Genomic DNA, 19,504 nt, shown 5'->3' with positions numbered 1-19,504 from the left:
CTACGGAGTATCTATATCACACGGCACTGGCCCCCCGAGCCCCTGCACGCAGGCGCAGAGCAGGCTACCCTGCAAGCGCTGACCGGGCCACCCTGCACGCAGGCGCAGAGCAGGCCACCCTGCAAGCGCTGACCGCCTTCCTGCAGCCAGCGACCGAAAGCAGACAAGCTCCTTCCCAAGAAAGAGCCCTGGCTGGCCTGCTGCCTGCTGCCCAAGGCACTGCATCCCTGGTCTCCGGTTCCTTAGCCACACACCAACCTGGTACACCCAGAGTCACCACTGAGCCCACCGGGTCACTGAGACTCGGGGCAGGCTCCCTTGCTTGCTACGTGGCCGTCTGTTGGTGTCGCTCCTTCGCTACGGATGCCACATAACCTGGCACATCTGCGAATTTCAATAGCAATGATTTTTATTTGTTTGTTTGTTTTAAAGATCAAGCTATAAAAGCATCCTACATCCTACATTTTCCAGAAAGAACCCTGACAGGTAAATGTGTGGTAATACACGTGGAACCCCATGTGCTTGCGGGGACGGCTCTTGGAGGCCTAACGTGCTCTTCTCTACTTCGTCGAAAATGTCCACACTATTTTCTTTCTAGTTTGCCCACAAGCAGAGTAGGAACGGTACAGCACACCGGCTGGACGGCTCTACTTAGAAAACACACCAGCTGCCTCCGGGGAGGCTGCAGTTTACTTGGAAGACACTGCGCAAAGCAGCTCGGCCCCCGGACAGGCCAAGGGTCTCCTGCGCCCGGAAACACCCGTGCCTGCCAGGTGGCCTCTGTGGTCGGTGCCTCCCCACTGCACACACAGGGCTCTGAGGCTGGCGCCATCCGGCTGCATAGCAACAGCAGCAGCACCAAGGAACGAGGTTTCTTCAAGCCAACAACACAGAAAACCACAAACACACCTGAAGAACTAGGAGGTAGACAAACTTTATAGCTATAATAAACGTGAAAGGTTTTTCTGTTCTTTTTCTTCTTTGATTTGTTGAGCCTCTCCTTAAAATCCTGTTTGAAACTCGCAACTGTCTAAGGGGAACTCGGAGTGGCCTAAAGCAAAGCTGCGGGATTGCCCAGGTGACAGACGGAGACAGGCCCTCAGCCGGCGCCTGCCGCTGTCAGGACACACGCGGCCCCTTGCACTGGGGACAGCACAGGACAGGAAGGAAACGATCTCTGACCTGGCCAAAAACATGTCCGTCTGTGTGTTTGTATTTGTGCATTCATTCATCCATTTCTACATCTTTCCCTAGAGGATCCCAGTTCATGGTGTGACTGCAGCAACCCAGCAAAAATAAATATTTTTCAGATTTACCCAAGGTCAGTATGTAGATGTCACATTAAAAACAGCACCGTGATCCAAATTTACTGATAACAATCTTCAAATAACTGGGAAAAAAATACCACTTTGGGGAAATGGCACTATGGCCATTAAACTAGTAGTTAGGACGCCCACAGCGGGTATCAGGGCACTGCCCTCCTGCCCAGCTCCCTGCTAACAGGTGCCTGGTCGGGGGTCCCTGGTAGAGCTCTGGGCTCCCAGCTTCAGCCATGCCTGAATGCAGCCATTCTCACATGAGCCGGCAGGTGGAAGATCCGTGTGTCCCTCTCTGTCACCCTGTCCTCCTAGTGCCTTGGTTTGAGTCCATCTGTCCTCCCAATTTCAGACCTGTGCAAACGCGTGCCTTGGGCGGGAGCGGAGTCAACACCCGTGGGTCCTGCTGCCACGGGGGAGACGGGACTGCTCAGGTCTCCAGCCTCACTCCTTCCTGGGAGCAGCAGGCAGGAGCGCCTGTCTCTGACGCCCAAATAAGTGTTTACAGATTCAGCTTTTCCTCATAAATGAGACGAGGCCGTGTGCAGGGCAGGTGGCCCCTTGAGACACGCTGAAGGAACGCCTGGTGCCTGCCTCTGCCTCCAGCCAGGCTGGATGGCACACGCGTCACATGCTCCTGGCCCCAACTTCGCTGCAACTGGCACAGGCATTTGGGGAATGAGGCAGAAAACAGAGTAGTTGTCTCTTTGCCTTTCAAATAAAAAAATAATAATAACCTTTAAAGAATATAAATCTGAAGTGATTTTACCTACGTAAAATCACCTATATAGTTTTCTCTATCTTAGAAGACACTGCACAAAGCAACTATACCTATATAGTTTTCTCTCTATCAACTGATTTTTTTTTTAATTTAAAGTAGATATCCAGGCCCAGCGTGGTAGCCTGGTGGCTAAAGTCCTCATCTTGCATGCACTGGGATCCCATATGGGTACCCATTTTTGTCCACTTCCAGCTCCCTGCTTATGGCCTGGGAAAGCAGTCAAGGACAGCACAAAGCCTTGGGACCTGAACCTGCATGGGAGACCCGGAACAGGCTCGTGGCTCCTGGCTCCAGACTGCCTCAGCTCTGACTGCTGCAGTCACTTGGGGAGTGAATCAGTGGATAGGAAGATCTTCCTGTCTGTCTTGTCTTCTATGAATCTGCCTTCCCAATAAAAATGAATAAATCTTTAAAAAACAATAATAATATCATTATACAAGGAACTTGGGATCCGTTTGGAAAAAAAAAAAAAAAACCAAAGGTCTCTCCCAAGACAGCACTGTGGTGCACCAGGTTAAACTGCCACAGCGACCCCGGCAGCTGTCACGGGGTCATTTCAAAGCCTGGGGCTGCTGCACCTCCACACACCTGGGAAAGCAGTGGACAAAGACGCTACTTGGGCCAGACCCTCTGGCCCCGTGAGAGACCTGGAGGAAGCTCCAGGCTCCTGGCGTTGGCCCGGCCCCGGCTTCTCGGCCGTCTGGGAATGCATCAGCAGATGGGAGATCTGTCACTCTGTCACTCCACCTTCCAGATAAATAAACTTTTAAAACAAACAAAGACGAAAACGGGAGACCAAGCGCAGAGACAAGAATGACGCCACGACGGTACTTATCCAGAAACTTGGACCTCCATTCTTAAGAGCTGCTTAGAGTGCAAGTTAGCACAACCTCCAGACAGCAAGGTAAAAAAGAAACAAAGAAAAGTTTGCTGACTGGGAAAGCAGTCACACACACCATGCCAAGCCGCCAGGGTCCCCGCCGCGGCTTCCTGTCCAGGCCCATGGCCCCAGGCCCGTGGCCCCAGGCCATCGCCGTGCCCTGCCGCAGGAGGGGTAAGCGCCACCCCGCCTCGGGTCAGGCACACACAGCGGCTGCAAGCTTTAACTGCCTGCCCTCGCCGGGCACACCCAGGGCAGAGCTGCGCGAGGGCACACGGCGCTAGCACAGGCTTCAAGGCCCAACCCACCCCAATGCCAACCTCCCACTAACGTCAACCCTGGCACACGGCAGGGAACTCCCTGTGTAGTTGGGTCCAGGCCACCCCGTGGGAGTCTCAGGACTCCTGGCTCCTGGCTTCACCTGGGCTAGCCCAGCTGGATGGTCCCTGAGGAGAGCGGATGGGAGTTCTCCATCTCCTCTCCGCCTTTCCTTAAGTAAAACATAAGAAACACACAAGAAAAATAAAGAGCACATGAGGGAGATGCAAGTCCGAGGGAGGCCATGTGAGAAAGATCGCCCAACAACCTGAGGAGGGGGAGGAGGGGCAGGAGGAGAGGGGAGGGAGGAGGGGGGAGGGGGAGGGGGAGGGCGGAGCAGAGGGGGAGGGCGGAGAGGGGAGGAAAAAAGAAATTTAAAAAGTCTAAGCGGAGTTCCTGTTTCTTTTGAGACAGTAGGAACCTGCATGCAAGCTTCTGATTCACAGGAAAACGACCGGAAGTCTGTCAGGGCTCCTCAGGCCATGGGGCACCGGCTCCCGGCCAGACAACCAGAAGGACTCCCAACGCTCCGTCCAATCCACAGTGATGCCAGGCTACTGTCCTGCCAAGAGTGGCGGTCCAGCAGGAGCAGAAACAGGGGCAGGGCAGGCGGCAGCACAGGCCAACACTGGTGTCCCCAGCGAAGCAGACAAGGGCCCTGTGACCACAGCCAGGCCCGGCGCGGTACCCCAGAGGATAAATGCTTACCTTCCACGAGCCACGATCCCATATGGGCTCAGGTTCTAATCCCAGCTGCTCTACTTCCCATCCAGCTCCCTGCTTGTGGTCTAGGAAAGCAGGGAAGGACGGCCCAAAGCCTTGGGAGCCTGCACCTGCATGGGAGACCCAGAAGTTCCTGGCTTCAGATTGGCTCAGCTCTGGCCATTGCAGTCACTTGGGGAGGGAACGAGTGGACGAAAGATCTTGCTGTCTCTCCTTCTCTCTGTAAATCTGCCTTTCCAAGAAAAAGTAAATAAATCTTTAAAACAAAACCCACAGCCTCGGCCCTGGCCCTGCAGAGAGCAGCCATATGAACAACAGGGAGGCGGTGATCAAGGACCCATGTCTGCAGCCCCGGGAGCCGGCGCACAGCCTGGCTGCCAACTGCCTGACTGCAGACTCAGCACCCTGGGCAGCATGAGCCTCCAGTCCTGACCAGTCCTCACCAGTCCAGCAAGCAGCGGCCTCGCCCCTGGCCAGACACAAGCTCCCCAGGCTGGCAGTGCAGTTGGGGCTGCTGTACTGGTGGCCCGTTAAAGTGCTCCAGTGAGGGACAGAGGTGAGACGGTCAGGACACCAGGAGGCAGGCTCCGCCCAGGCGTGTGTGGGCAGCAGGGCCACCATGCCCACCTGCCCCTAGCTACCTAGCTACCGGGACTTCCCAAGTGCTCTGGGCGCCTGGCGACAGAACCCGCCTGGCTCTGGATCCACCCACATCTCCCGGTAGCAGAGGCCCTGGAGGAACCTGCACCTCCAACTACAACTTCTATGAGACAGGGAAGCTGCCTGCCTGCAAACACCTGGGGTATTTAAAAAGATTTATTTACTTATTTATTTGAAAGCAAGAGTAACAGAGAGGAGGAGGAGAAACAAGGCAGAGAGAGAAAGAATATCTTGCATCCCCTGCTTCTCCCCACGTGGCTGCAACGGCCAGGGCAGGGCCAGACCCTATACCCCGGTGTCCTGTGCTGGTATCTTGGGCATCTTTCCCTGCCTTCCCAGGCTCAGGGGCAGGGAGCTGATGGGAAGTGGAACAACCAAGACTCAAATCAGCACCCACGCAGGACACCAGTGTCACAGGCAGCAGCTTAACCCACCACACAACCACACTGACCCCAACTCTTCAAATCTTGATCCAAAGATTAACAATGGTTCTTTCAGCGTCAACTGTTTAATAACCAGTAAGACAGGTTCAACCATGAAAGTATCCAACTATAGCAAGGCACAGTACTTGAGCCATCTCTTCCTCTCAGCGTAGGCACCAATGGCAAGCTAGACCAAAAGGCAGAGTAGCTGGGCCCTCACGACACAGCACGTTAAGCAGCTGGCCTGCAATACTGGTTTCTGCACCCACAGGGGCACCTAGAAGCTCCTGGCTTTGGACCTGCCATCGCGGGCATCCGGGGAGCGATGAGCACATAGGCGATCTCTCGCTGCGTGCTCTCTCTCTCTCTCCCCCTCCCCCCACCCCGACCCTTCTCTCAACACACATGCCGCAGCTGCTGCGCACAAACCGACAAGCAAAGTGAGAAGTGAGCGCTCTCCTGCTGGGACGCTGCCCTGCACAGGACTGGGCACGGGGATTTCCACAGCTGCACCAAGGTCAAGCGGCCATCTCAAAGGACCGCCCACTGAAAACCAGAACCCTCCTCCCTCTGCCGCCGCCTGCCCCTCTCCGTCCTCTCCGTCCTCTCTCCGTCCTCTCCGTCCTCCTGCCCCCCTCTCTCCGTCCTCTCTCCATCCTCCTGCCCCCTCTCTCCGTCCTCCCTCTGCCGCCGCCTGCCCCTCTCCGTCCTCTCCGTCCTCCTGCCCCTCTCCGTCCTCCTGCCCCCCTCTCTCCGTCCTCCTGCCCCTCTCCGTCCTCCTGCCCCCCTCTCTCCGTCCTCCCTCTGCCGCCGCCTGCCCCTCTCCGTCCTCCTGCCCCCCTCTCTCCGTCCTCCCTCTGCCGCCGCCTGCCCCTCTCCGTCCTCCTGCCCCTCTCTCCGTCCTCCCTCTGCCGCCTCCTGCCCCTCTCTTGCCATCTGAAGCTGGCTGAATATTACATGCACAGACTTCCTGGTCTCTATCAGACGTCCTCCTCTGCGTGCTCTTCCACGGCAATATGACAAAGATGGCATCTTGCCAGACACCTGCAGGTGCGTGCAGGGTCCCAGCCACGTGGCCCTGACAAGCCCTGCAGGACCAACGGTCCCAACAGGCCCACAACACCCCATGGGACACGCAGACTGAACTTCTACACCCACAGCCAGACACTCTCAGGGGAGAGCAGCAGGCCAGGGCCAGGGGCCTGGCACACACTGCACGAGGGCTCCTTCAGCCCCTAGCAGCTACACCCTCCCAGGCACCAGGACCCAGATCCCACGTGGCCCTGGCAGCTGCCTCTCCTGTCCCACTCTCAATAAGCTGGCCTTCTCCCCTGCCAGGTGGCAACAACTCCCTAAGGGTTGCTCCACTGCGAAGGTGAACACCCAAGTCAGAGAAACTTTCCTGAGACGCAAAGTCAGCACCAGGAAACACCCCTTCAAACCCCTGGTGACTCTTTGTGATCCAGGGAAGCCGGAACAGCAGCACCCTCCCCGGCCCGGCCTCTCTCCCTCCCCGGCCCGGCCCCTCTCCCTCCCCGGCCCGGCCCCTCTCTCTCCCCCCAGCCTCTCTCGGCCTCCTCCCACCTCACACCCCAACCTCCAGGCCCACAGAAACACCTGCAGTACCCCAGAGGGACAAACTGACCTCACACGTCCCACCGCTATCCGTCCCCTCTGCCTCTTTTCAACACCAGCCCACAGGCCACTTCCTCCGGGGACTCCCCACCTGGCCCAGCTTCGTCCAGCACTGCTCTCCTCACGCAATACTCGCAATACTCGCCACATCCTCTCTGACACGCTCCTACCAGCTCACCCGCAAGCACCCAGGACAGGGAGCACGCAGTGCGGGGTGCTCACCAGTGCTCACCAACTGAGCAGCTACAAAACCGTGGGAACCAAGCTTATGAGACACTATGAGAAGGACATTTATTTTCTTTTAAGATTTATTGATTTTTATTGGAAACTCAGATATACAGAGAAGAGACAGAAGGATCTTCAATCCACTGACTCACTGCCCAAGTGGCCGCAATGGCCAGAGCTGAGCCGATCCAATGCCAGGAGCTTCTTGCAAGTCTCCCATGTGGGTGCAGGGTCCCAAGACTGCTTTCCCAGGCCACAAGCAGGGAGCTGGATGGGAAGTGGGGCAGCCAGGATATGATCCAGCACCCATATGGGATCCCGGAACATTCAAGGCCAGGACTACAGCCACCAAGCTACCACACCAGACCCCGAGGCCTTTTTTGTGAATGGCCATCATCCACACCCTGCATCGCTGATGACAAGCAGACTGGACACACCATCAAAGGGCGGGCTTCTGAAATGGAAGCTTCTTCAAGCCTTAAGAAAAAAAGAGGTGGAAAAGACAGACATACTCTGCTCAGGAAGGTGTGAGCCCAACCCTTCCTTCAGGACTCAGTGACAGCCACCTCACTCCACAGGAAGACATGACGTCACATCGCAGGAGATGGTGAGCCACCCTGCCTGCAGCGTGCCTTCCGGGAGTCGGGGCAGGCAGGAGCAGCACTGCAGGAGCGGCAGCCTCCCCGATGTGCGCTCACCTCTGGGCATTCCTGAGCAGCTCTCCGCCTTCTCACACAACTGCAGGAGAGCGCAGGCAGGGTGCAGGGCCACAAGGCTCCGGCCAGCACCTGCCCCAGAAGCTACACTCTCCAAGATGCTCACCTTCAGGCAAGGGTGGGGCGAGTGCAAGGAGGGAGGACTCCACTGGAGCGAGGGAGGGGAGGGGAGGGAGGGAAGAAGGGAGGGAGAACTTTACTGGAGGGAGGACTCCACTGGAGGGAGGGAGGGAGGAAGGGAGGGAGGACTCCACTGGAGGGAGGGAAGAAGGGAGGGAGGGAGGGAGGGAGGGAGGGAGGGAGAACTTTACTGGAGGGAGGACTCCACTGGAGGGAGGGAGGGAGGAAGGGAGGGAGGACTCCACTGGAGGGAGGGAAGAAGGGAGGGAGGGAGGGAAGGAGGGAGGGAGGACTCCACTGGAGGGAGGGAGGGAGGGAAGGAGGGAGGACTCCACTGGAGGGAGGGAGGGAGGGAGGGAGGACTCAACAGGAGGGAGGACTCCACTGGAGGGAGGACTCCACTGGAGGGAGGGAGGGAGGGAGGGAGGGAAGGAGGGAGGACTCCACTGGAGGGAGGACTCCACTGGAGGGAGGACTCCACTGGAGGGAGGGAGGGAGGGAGGACTCAACAGGAGGGAGGGAGGACTCAACAGGAGGGAGGACTCCACTGGAGGGAGGGAGGACTCCACAGTCACACAGCTCCCTTGCCAAAGGCTTTTCAACCTTTGTGCGGCCAGCCAGCAGTACACCCACAGATCTGTTCCCCACATCCTACAAGTGACCCACCACATGTGCTGCTCACCCCTGAACTGAGGCCATCTCCTCATCCCTGCTAACACTCCTGGGAAAGCAGCCAGGGGCATGACTGGGAAGGCCTTCCTGGCTCCTGCCATCCGCCCATGCAGCCCAGTTTTGCCCACTGGCAGAAGGGCCAAACCAGTACAGTAAGAAATCTCTTTCCAATAAACAAAGTCTAAGTAAGAAAGCCATTAACCTCTATAAAATCGCCTGTATATAACACACAAATATTCTCTGTAAGCCTCTTTCCAGCCTAGCTAGTACTCACTGAGTGTAACGAAGCACTACCTTGTGACCATTAAGTTACCTTAAAAACAGACGCTTTCACGCACTAACCCTCATGGGTGGCCCACTTGCCCTGACACTGGTCCATGCAGAACCAGCTAAGCTGTATACAGGGGAACCACAGATCAAGATCTCCCAGGCTGCTTACCCCTCACGGCCCACCCAGGACCACCCGGGACCACCTCAGAGGCTCTGCAGGGTACCATCATGGCTACCTGAGGTCCCAGATTCTCTAAGAAAGCCCTTAGACCGTGTCCTTTCTCACAAAAGCCAATCACCCAGGCAGCCACGGCCTGTGGGAGAGTACGCAGAAGGACCAGCACGGCACACACGCAGAGGAAAAGCTTCTCTTTCTCTGTTTGGGAGGAAGGGCTCAAGAGAAAGCCCAAGTCACCCCCACTCCCTCGTGCCAGGAACTGCCTCCCTCCTCCCTGCAACCTGGGCACCACACGTGCTCTGGGGGCACAGCGATGCCAAAGCCCATCTCTCCTGCAGCACCAGGGCAGGGGTGGACGCTGCGTCCCAGGCGTGACTGTCCAAAGCGCACTGCGAGGTCAGCAACTTTGTCCAAGCAGGTGATTCTGGTGCTGTCTGGTGAAGACCCAACGCCACTGGCACATCTCTCACCTCGCAGCATCCCACAGGCACTGGATCCCATTCCTGCTGCCCTACTTCCCATCCAGCTCCCTCCTCTTCCCCTTGCAACCGAGAACTGGGTAGGGATCTCACAGCGTCCTGAGCAGTGATCTGCCGACGATGTAGTGGGCTACCAAGAGGAAAACGAACACAGCCAGTCACGTCAGTATTTATAGAGGAACGAGGAATAAACACTTGCCAGGGGCCAGTGTTGATACACCACCCATCCTCTGTCGTGTTGGAAATTCCATATGGATGCCAGTGCAAGCCGCTGGGGGCGGGGGTGGGAGAGGACAGGCAAGCAGCAGGGCCAGCATCCAACCCTCCCCTACAGCACCGGAATCTAAAGGCGCCTGTTCAAGTCCCAGCAGCTCCACTTCCCACCCAATTCCCCACTCTGGCATGGGAAAGCAGTGGATAATTCAAGTCCTTGGGACCTTGCGCCTGCGTGGGAGCTCGTGGCTCCTGGTTTCACACCAGCTCAGCTTCCTGCTTGTGGCCATGAGGAAGTGAACCAGCAGATGGAAGATCTTTCTCCATATGTAAATAAGTCTTTAAAAAACAAAAAACTAGGGCCCGGCGCGGTGGCGCAAGTGGTTAAAGGTCCTCGCCTCGCACGCCCGGGATCCCATATGGGCACTGGTTCTAATCCCGGCAGCCCCACTTCCCTTCCAGCTCCCTGCCTGTGGCCCGGGAAGGCAGTCGAGGACGGCCCAAAGCTTTGGGACCCTGCACCCGTGTGGGAGACCCGGAAGAGGCTCCTGGCTTCGGATCGGCATAGTATCGGCCCGTTGCGCTCACTTGGGGAGTGAATCATCGGACGGAAGATCTTCCTCTCTCTCTCTCCTCTCTGTATATCCGCCTTTCCAATAAAAAAAAAATAATAAAAATAAATCTAAAAAAAAAAAAACAAAAAACAAAGCAAAATAAAAAACTCAAGCTTTCCATAAACACACCAATTCCAAAAGTCTCAAAGAAAACTAAGTTTACAAGTGATTTTTCCTGCTCAGCCTTCACAGTAACCACACGCAGCTCCCCCAGTCCCCGGTCCAGTACGACCAGCCCTCCCTCCGTCCAAAATCATAAAGAACACGCGGTGCCGCACCCCAGGCCGTGCCCACTGCCCTTTCTGCCCACACACTGCCCTCGCCAGGCCCCTGGGCCCCGGCCCTGCAATGACGGCAGCTCTAGATGGCACACACACACAGGACGGTCCCCATCACAGAGTCAAGGATGCCCAAAGGCCTCCAGCGGAAGGCACGGGGCGGGGAAGGCACGGCAGGGGTTTCTTTCTGGGCCCCTGGCCCTAGCAGCCCCTCCTCGCGTGCCTCAGGTGTGCACTGTGCGTGTCTTCCTGCACCAGCCGAAGTTCCTCACGCTGCTGAAGCAGATCCCTATGTCAGTTCCTGCCCTGCTGGGTCACACAGCCAGTCTGGAAGCGGAATAGAGACTCTGGCGCCGGCGGAGGAACGGAAAGGACCAGCAGCTCAGGCCATCCGGCAGGCACGTTTGTAAGAAGTAACTTTCCCTCCATCTGAAGACCTTGGGAACTCCTAACAGATTCTCTGTGCTAAAGGAAGCCGACTCCCTCAGCAGGAAGCAGAGCACACAGCACGGACAGACATGCATCCTCTCCAGTCCCTGCTCCCCAAGCTGCGCAGCCTGGAAACCACAACGTGTCTCTCTTACAGAAACGATGCTGGGGCAGCGGCCAGTGTCCGAGGCAGACCCCTCGGATCTCACGAACCCCTGGGTGAGGGACAAACCCCACTAACACGAGGACGTTCGGGGTTTTTTGTTTGTTTTGGGGTTTTTTACATAGTGCCCCCACAGGTTTAACCCACGCGAGTGAGTCCTGCTTCCTCAGCCCGCCCCACCCGGGCAGGCACTTCCTGTGGGATGGCCCTGCCAGCACACTCTCCTTGAACTAGCACTTCCTGGTTCTTTCAACACAGATGTTTATAATTATTCCTGTGTAAAGGAGAACAAACTTCTCACTTCCTACACCGGCTCCCCAACCTGGCACAGCCTTAAGCCCCGGCGAGCCCACCCTCCTCGAGGGAGAGGGGAGCACAGGCCTGCAGATCACCCGCTGTGGCGGGTCCGTCAGAGCAGCCCAGGGACCCCCTCCCAAGGGGAAGGCAGGCCGGGCCAGGCGGTAAAGGGGATACCACCTCAGAAGCCGCTGGTCCCCGAAAGCACCCTGGCTGGCCAGGGAGCAAGAGGATGGGGCATGCGGGGACCCCGACAAGGGGCAGGGAAAACAGCACGAAGCACCGCAGGCAGAGCGGGGGGCTCATGCAGCAGTGGTCCTCCAGGCCAGCCAGCAGGCACGCACAGCCACAGAAGGGGCCATCACCCTGCACACGCGCAGGGAGCCCGCGCGCCAAGGGCCAGCCAGGCCAGTCACTCATGACCCTGTGACAGGTGGCCAGCGCAGCGCCGCAGGGCCGGCTCCGACCATCCAAGGGGCCGGCCGGGGCTCGGGCCCCCTCGGCAACCCTCCGTCCCGCTGTGTTTGCACCTGCCGCCCAGTCGGCAAAAGCTCGCCACCTGTTCCGGTCCTGAAGCAAAAGGCTAATAAATGAACTAAAGCCTCGCCGACAACCTCCGGCAACCCCGGCCGCTTCACAACTACTTTGAGGGACAGCAGGAGCCTGCCCAACCGAACAAAGCACCGGACCGGGGCGCACCCCCCTGGCCGGCCCCGAGGGCGCCCCAAGCCCCGTCCTCCAGCGACTCTCGGCCGCCCCGGCCTGCCGAGGGCCAGCGCCCGGAGCCCGGCGTCCCGCACCGCCGCGCACGGCCCACACGTGCCACCAGGCGCCAGGGGCGGCTGCACTGACCATAGGTGTCGTCCTCCTCCATGCTGCCGGCTGGGCGTCCCGGTGCGGCCCGGTGTCCGGCAGCTCCGTGTCCCGCGGCCCGGGGCCCGGTGTCCGGCTGCTCCGTGCCCAGCAGCCCGGGGCCCGGTGTCCGGCAGCTCCGTGTCCAGCGGCCCGGTGCCCGGTGTCCGGCAGCTCCGTGTCCAGCGGCCCGGGGCCCGGTGTCCGGCAGCTCGGTGTCTCGGTGTCTCGGTGTCTCGGTGTCCCGCCGCCCGCCGCCGCCGCACGCCTCAGCCGGCTCCGGGCCCCGCCCCCCGTGCCGCGCGCACGCGCGCACAGACCCAAGGCCGGCACGCGCCGCTGCTCTGGTCGTCGCCGGCGCACGCACCCAGGCCACGCCCACCCATGATGACCACGCCCCCGGCACGCGCCTCCTCAGCGTTTGTGCCTGCGCACGCGCACTCGTTCCCCTAGACCACGCCTACCCTCCCTGACAGAACAGCCACGTCCCCGTCAAGTGCCACCTCCCGGCTTCGCGGCTGCGCACACGTGCTCGCTCGTAAAGCCCCGCCCACTTCCCCAACTCAGGACAGCCACGCCCCCGGCACGCAACGCCTTCGGGCCTTGCGCCTGCGCACGCCCTACCTCCTAGTTTCACGCCTGGGTCCAAGGGCTCACCCAGGCCACGCCCATCCACGGAGGCCACGCCCCCGGTTTTGCGCCTGCGCCCGCGGGATCACCGGAGCCTCCCCCGGCCCCGGAACCGGGCGGGTTTCGGGTTTCGGGAGGACGCGCCTGTCCGCGCGGGTGTGGCGCGCACAGGGGCCCAAGGTCACGTCCGGCCACTGAAGGGCAGGGCAGGCCAGAGGCCGTGCAGAGTGCCCTGTGGCTTGTGCCTGTCGCCTCTGAACTCCTGGCAGCTCTGCATGGCGGCAGCCCTGACTCAGGTGCCCACGCTGCGCCCTGCCCGGGGCGGACCAGTGCGCTGGCCCTTGCTGAGCCCACCCACGGCCTGGAGCCCAGGGACCCCAGCAACACCGAGGGCACCCCGCTGCAGGCCCGGCGGCAGGAGAACGCCACGAGGAAGCAACCCTGTGACCGCGGGAACTTTGGGGGAAGCCCAGAGCTGTGCTACTGCCACCTGAACCCCAGGGGTTCCCGGGGGTGTCGGTTCTTTTTTTATTTTTACAAAGAAGGATCTCTGATTTGCTGGTTCATTCCCCAAGTGGCTCCAATGGCTGGAGCTGAGCCGGTCCAAGGCCAGAAGCCAGGAGCTTCTGCGTCTCCCACGCGAGCCCAGGGTCCCACAGCTTTGGGCCGTCCTCTTGTTTCCCCAAGCACCTTGGCTTGGAGCCGGATGCAGAGTGGAGCAGCCAGGACTCAAAACCGTGGCTACATGGGATGCTGTAGTTGGTGCTATGCCAACACAGACCAACCTACAAGAGAAGTAGAAACCCCAGAAGCGCCGGTGCCCCACCTGAAGCAGTGCCTTGGCTGAATTAGCTATGGCAGTCTGCCCTGCCCTGGCTGACTTTTTTTTTTCTTTTCAAAGATTTATTTATTTTTATTGCAAAGTCAGATATACACAGAGTAGAGAAGATCTTCCGTCCGCTGATTCACTCCCCAAGTGACCACAACGGCCAGCCAGGGACTTCCTCTGGGTCTCCCACACAGGTGCAGGGTCCCAAGGCCCTGGGCCGTCCTCGGCTGCTTTCCCAGGCCACAAGCAGGGAGCTGCATGGGAAGCATGGCTGCCAGGATTAGAACTGGCACCCATATGGGATCCTGGTGTTCAAGGCGAGGACTTTAGCTGCTAGGCCACGGCTCCAGGCCCCCTGGCTGTCTTTTAATCCCCACTGTAATAGCACCTTCCAGTAGACCAGGTCAAGTTGTCTGCTGATTGATACAAATATTACACACTTAAGTGTGATGTGACTGCGTTACATTTGGAGGTTGGCATTCCAAGGCACGTTGTCTAGGGTCAGTGCTGTTAGCTGTGGGCCTCCATGGGAGCGGCTCTTAGGGATCCTGTGCCACATCCAGGGGCTGGAAGGCAATGACAAAGCCTGCAGCAGGCACATGTGGGCCACCCATAGGGACCTGGCATGAAGTCCTAGCCCCGGCTTCTAGCCCTGCTCCTGCCTGCTCCTGCCGTCTGTTGCATTTGGGAAGCACATGTATTCTCTTCTCTCTCTTCTCCCTTCACAAATATGAATAAATATTTTTAAAAACAAGAAAAGGGGCCCGGTGGCGTGGCCTAGCAGCTGAAGTCCTCACCTTGAACACGCCTGGGATCCCATATGGGCACAGGTTCTAATCCACGCTGCTCCACTTCCCATCCAGCTCCCTGCTTGTGGCCTGGGAAAGCAGTCGAGGACGGCCCAAAGCTCTGGGACCCTGCACCCGTGTGGGAGACCCAGAAGAGGTTCCTGGCTCCTGGCTTTGGATCGGCGCAGCACAGGCCGTTGTGGTCACTTGGGGAGTAAATCATCGGATGGAAGATCTTCCTCTCTGTCTGTCCGCCTCCCTGTATATCTGACTTTGTAATAAAAATAAATAAATCTTTAACAAAAAAAAAAAGAGAGAGAGAGAGGAAAAGTAAAAGAAACAACAAAATGAAGAAATCAGGACACCCTCTACAGCTCCCAGCACGGAGTGAACCACCGCCACCCAACAAGGGTCCCCCGACCCCGGGCCAGCTGCAGGCTGTTGCCAGGGGACGCAGGAGGGGCAGGGAGCCGTGGGTTCCTGCTTGGCGAGAGAAGACAGATCTGCTGGGCCTGTCCAAGGCCTGCGCGAGCCCTGCCACCTCCCGGACAGCAAGCCGAGAGGGTGACGTTGCAACAGCCACCCCGTGAGAAGTTGGCTGACCTCGCGCACGGCAGCCCACTGGGGCCTGCAGAGCACATCTGTACCACAGCAGAGGAAGGACAGAACAAACTGGACAACTTCCCCAGCCAAACAACGACAGCAAATACCTGGGCGAATGGAGACTCTGAGGTCGCCCCTGTCAGCCAGTGGACCCTGGAGGCGTTTCCTCTTCCTTGGACTGGTGACCGACAGTGTTTCTGAAGCCTTGCAGCAAACGCCACACTGGGACCCTGGGCTGGAGGTGGTTAGGAGGCTGGGTATAGCCCCTCCCCCAACTCTCCCCTTCCCCCAGGAACAGAAAGTCCCAGCGGCCGGCGCCAAGTCCCCAGTGTTGGGCTTCAGGGAGGCAGCAGGCATTGCTCACAGTGCCTGGGCGGGGCAGCGAACCGAGTTCAAATCTCCCGACTGGATCTGCTGACATCCGCAGCTGCCTCTATACGTGAGGCCTGTGTGCAAGGGAACCTGATTCTATCCAGCTCTCACCAGCTGCTCTGGGCCGGGGTAGGGGGACAACTGGCCACAGGAGGCGGCGGCAGCTCAGGTTCCCACCAGGGAAGGCACCCTGAGGTGAATCAACCGGGAACTTCCGGAAGCAGCGGCAGGGACAGAGGGAGGAGCAGACGGTCAGGAGGCCGGGGTGCTGGCCCCCCAGGCAAGACAGTCATTCCTGACCCCGCAGCGGTGCTGTGCATGACCGACTCCCAACGGGGGACAAGGAAGAAGCATGCGGCCACTGGGACACCCCTGGGTGACAGGAAGTACCCACAGTCCCTGCACATTTCACAGCAGATATTTGTTATTTCCATTCTGTGGGGGTATTTTCCTTGTTTGTTCAAGACGTGATTTTGTTTTGCTTGAAAGTTAGAGAGTTTTTCATCTGCAATGACCAGAGCTGGGCCTGTCTGAAATGGGAACCAGGAGCTTCTTCCGGGTCTCCCACGCGGGTGCAGGGTCCCAAGGCCTTGGGCCGTCCTCCACTGCTTTCCCAGGCCACAAGCAGGGAGCTGGAAGGGAAGCAGGAGCTGCCGGCACTCATTTCCGTGTCTATATGGATTATCAACACTATACATGGAGTATTAGCTTGCTGTGCCACTGTGTCAGACCCCAGATCCCATATTTTTGTTTTAAAGGTTTATTTATTTGAAAGGCAGAGTTACAGCAAAAGCCTTTCTATTCTCCAGTTCATTCCCTAAGTTGTCACAATGGCCAGGGCTGGAGTTGCAGACCAAAGCCAATAGCCTGGAACTCCAGGGCTCCTAGATGAGCGCAGGGGACCAAGCACTTGGACCATCCCCTCTGCTTTCCCAGGGACATCATCAGGGAGCAGCTGGAACTCCAGCTGATGTCCTTGTGGGATGCCAGCATCGCAGCCTGTGGCTTAAGATGCAAGGCCACAGTGCCAGCCCCTGCACTCGCTGTTAAAAATGTTCTACGGTGGCTAGAAGCTGCCTCAGAGCCGAGAGCCTGCACCATGGACAGAGTCCTTCACATAGCAGCAAGTCCACCAGGGTCCCGGGCAGAGCAGGTGGGGGGAAGTCAAGACAGGGCAAAAATGACAAGGAGCTCATGCCCATGTGGGAGACCCCAGACACCCCTGGCTGCTGCTTCGGACTGGCTCACTTCGTCATTGTGGCCACTTGAGGAGTGTATTATCTGCCTTTCCAATAAAAACAGATATATCTTTAAAAATGAATAAAAGGGGAATAAAGTTATGTTTCTAAATCTGATGACTACTTTTACTTAGGTTTGCGCTGGGCCTGGTCACCGAGGTCACTCAGGACAACGCCCACGCCATGGGAGCAGCTGCCGTGGAGGCTGCGGCGAGAAGGGTTCTGCCAGGGTCCTGTCGGGATCCGGCTGGCGGCGCCACAGGCTGGCCAGACAAGCAGCGCCCATGGTCATCACTCGTGGCACAGGCTGCCAGCAGCCAGCAGCCAGTGGCCCTCAGACACCGCGGGGGCCGGATGCCTCCACCCCAGGGCAGCTTCCCACGGCTGGCAGAGGCCAGGCGGTTACGCTGCCCAGAGGGCTCGGCAGCGGTGCGCGGCGGTGAGGGTGTGGATGGATAAACGGGAGACTGAGCGATCTATGCCGCAGGCAGGACAGCGGCTGCCTGGCATGACCCATCAGGGTTTCTCCAGAGCTTGTCACTGGAAGAGGGGCCAGGAGGGTGGGAGACCACAGAAGCAGCCTGGAGAGAAAGGACGGGGAGCCCGGCTGAGGGCCAGGCTGTGAGGGAGGGAAGGGCAGACCAGCGTTTCACAGTTGCTGTGTGTGCAGGAGCAAGAGGGACGTGTGTCCCCCGCTTCCGAGCTCCGCCGGCAGATGGATGGTGGGGCCCCTGGACTGGGAAGGATCAGAGAAATCGGGAGAAGATGGAACAGACTTGAGCCTGAGCCACAGACGTGTCAGGGGCACGCCGAGGAATGGATATGTGCTGGACACCATGGCGGGAGCAGACCTGCTGGGCTGTGGCTACATTCCCCACTCGGGAATCATCCGACAGAATGCACAGGAAGCCATCAGGGGCTCCCTGTGCGGGGCGACCTGCCAGTCAACTGGCTCACCCTGAATTTTGTCCTCGACCCCTCAGAAATCCACCCCCACTACCTGCCCCTCTGCCACCACCCGACGTCATCGCACGCTTCCCCTGGGACCGTCCATCAGCCCTCAGTCCTGAAAGCACCGACAGACACGCCCGGCAAGCCCTGTGGCTCCTGCCACCTCGCAGCCTGTGGGCGCTTCCTGCCAGCCCACCGGCCTGTCCGCCTCAGTTCCCCACGGCAGCCAGCCTCAGGTGGTTACAGAGCACACTGGACCTTACCAAGCTCTCAACTGTCAATTATCCACCGACCATCCTGCCCATTTGCCTCTACCGGATGACATGGTCCACACACAGGGCCACTCCTGCTGCCCTTCTTCCACTCAGGTCCCTGCCGCAGTCACCACACCCTCCTCACGGCCCCACGCCGTGAAGCACGGCTCCACCTGAGACCACACCTGCATGGCATCATCATGCATCGACCCAAACATACATCCAAGGGCAGGGGAATGACAGGGGTCTGGCCCATGTTGCCACCTACCTACCTGGTGACTAGCCCCTGCCCCTGCCACCGGAGCCCAGCCCACGCTCACCCTGCACACGCCCCAGCGAGCACCCGCCTTTGGTTTGGGCCACACTTGTTCTGACTCTCCTGTCCTCATTCCAAAAGTCTGGCTGAAACAGGTGACATGCCTCCATCGGCCAGACACCTGTGGCTGGGCTGTCGGGACCGCCCTCTGCCTGCCCCCTTAGCCTAGACAACATGCACCTTCTTCACTGCCACTTTGTCTCCGGTGTTTCCGCCGCAGAAAGGCACTGTTACCGCCCACTTTGGCGGTCGCAGGGCCTGCAGGACCCCTGAGACAAAGCCAACCACAACACTTAGCTGAAGCACTCGCAGTGGGGCGAAGCAATTCCAGAGTCAAACCCAGATAACACAGACAAGACAGAGGGGAGAACGATCTTCCTCCACCGGTTCACTTCCCAAATGGACATGACGGCCGGAGCTGAGCCAGTCCAAAGCCACAGCCAAGAGTGTTTTCTGCGAGCCGGATGGGAAGTGGAGCTGCCGGGATTAGAACCGGCCCATATGGATCCCGGCGTATTCAAGGCGAGGACTTTAGCCGCTAAGCCACGCCACCGGGCCCCCAAGAGTGTTTTCTGGGACTCCCACAAGGGTGCAGGGTCCCAAGGCTTTCGGCTGCCCTCGACTGCCTTCCCAGGCCACAAGCAGGGAGCTGGAAGGGAAGTAGGGCAGCTGGGACATTAACTGGTGCCCATGTGGGATCCTGGCGCATGCAAGGGAAGATTAGCCAATTGAGCCACCACACCGGGTCCTGTTCCCCTCCTTTCTAAAGCAGCTTGTTTTAACTAGAGTCACACAGAGACCTTCCACCTGCCACACGGCCACAACAGCCCAGCTGGGCGAGGCCGGAGCCAGGAACTGCACGCAGGTCATCATTGGCTGCCTCCTGGGGCACAGAGCAGCCTGCACAGGAGGTGCAGGGAGAGGTCCCTGCAGGAGCTGGGGACATCCACTTGCTGCTGGCCAGGACCTCAGAGTGCAGCCATGTGCCCATAAGCAACAGTCTGGGATGCTTTCTGGGGTAATGGGTAAAAGAACTCATGAGGGCCCAGCACAGTAGCCTAGAGGCTAAAGTCCTCACCTTGAACGCACTGGGATCCCATATGGTGCCAGTTCTAATTCTGGCAGCTCCACTTCCCATCCAGCTCCCTGCCTGTGGCCTGGGAAAGCAGTCAAGAATGGCCCAAAGCCTTGGGACCCTGCACCCGTGTGTGAGACCCAGAAAAGGCTCCTGGCTTCGTATTGGCTCAGCTCCAGACATTGCAGCCACTTGGGGAGTGAATCA

At 58.8% G+C, this 19,504-nt stretch overlaps 1 protein-coding gene across 1 annotated transcript in view; it reads right to left on the bottom strand.

Annotated features, from left to right (window-relative positions):
• CYTH1 (cytohesin 1) overlaps positions 1-12,458 on the bottom strand; it is a 76,862-nt gene extending 64,404 nt beyond the window's left edge. Inside the window, exon 1 of the transcript XR_005884821.1 lies at positions 12,242-12,458. The gene's annotated coding sequence lies outside the window, so the exon portion shown is untranslated. The remainder of the gene's footprint in view (positions 1-12,241) is intronic.
• Between the last annotated feature and the right edge of the window lie 7,046 nt (positions 12,459-19,504).

Source organism: Ochotona curzoniae, unplaced genomic scaffold, assembly GCF_017591425.1.
Source record: "Ochotona curzoniae isolate NIBS_2020 unplaced genomic scaffold, NIBS_Ocur_1.0 contig_523, whole genome shotgun sequence".
Taxonomy (NCBI): Eukaryota; Metazoa; Chordata; class Mammalia; order Lagomorpha; family Ochotonidae; genus Ochotona; species Ochotona curzoniae.
Note: the sequence above shows the minus strand (reverse complement) of the source record. Positions and strands in the feature narration are given on the sequence as shown.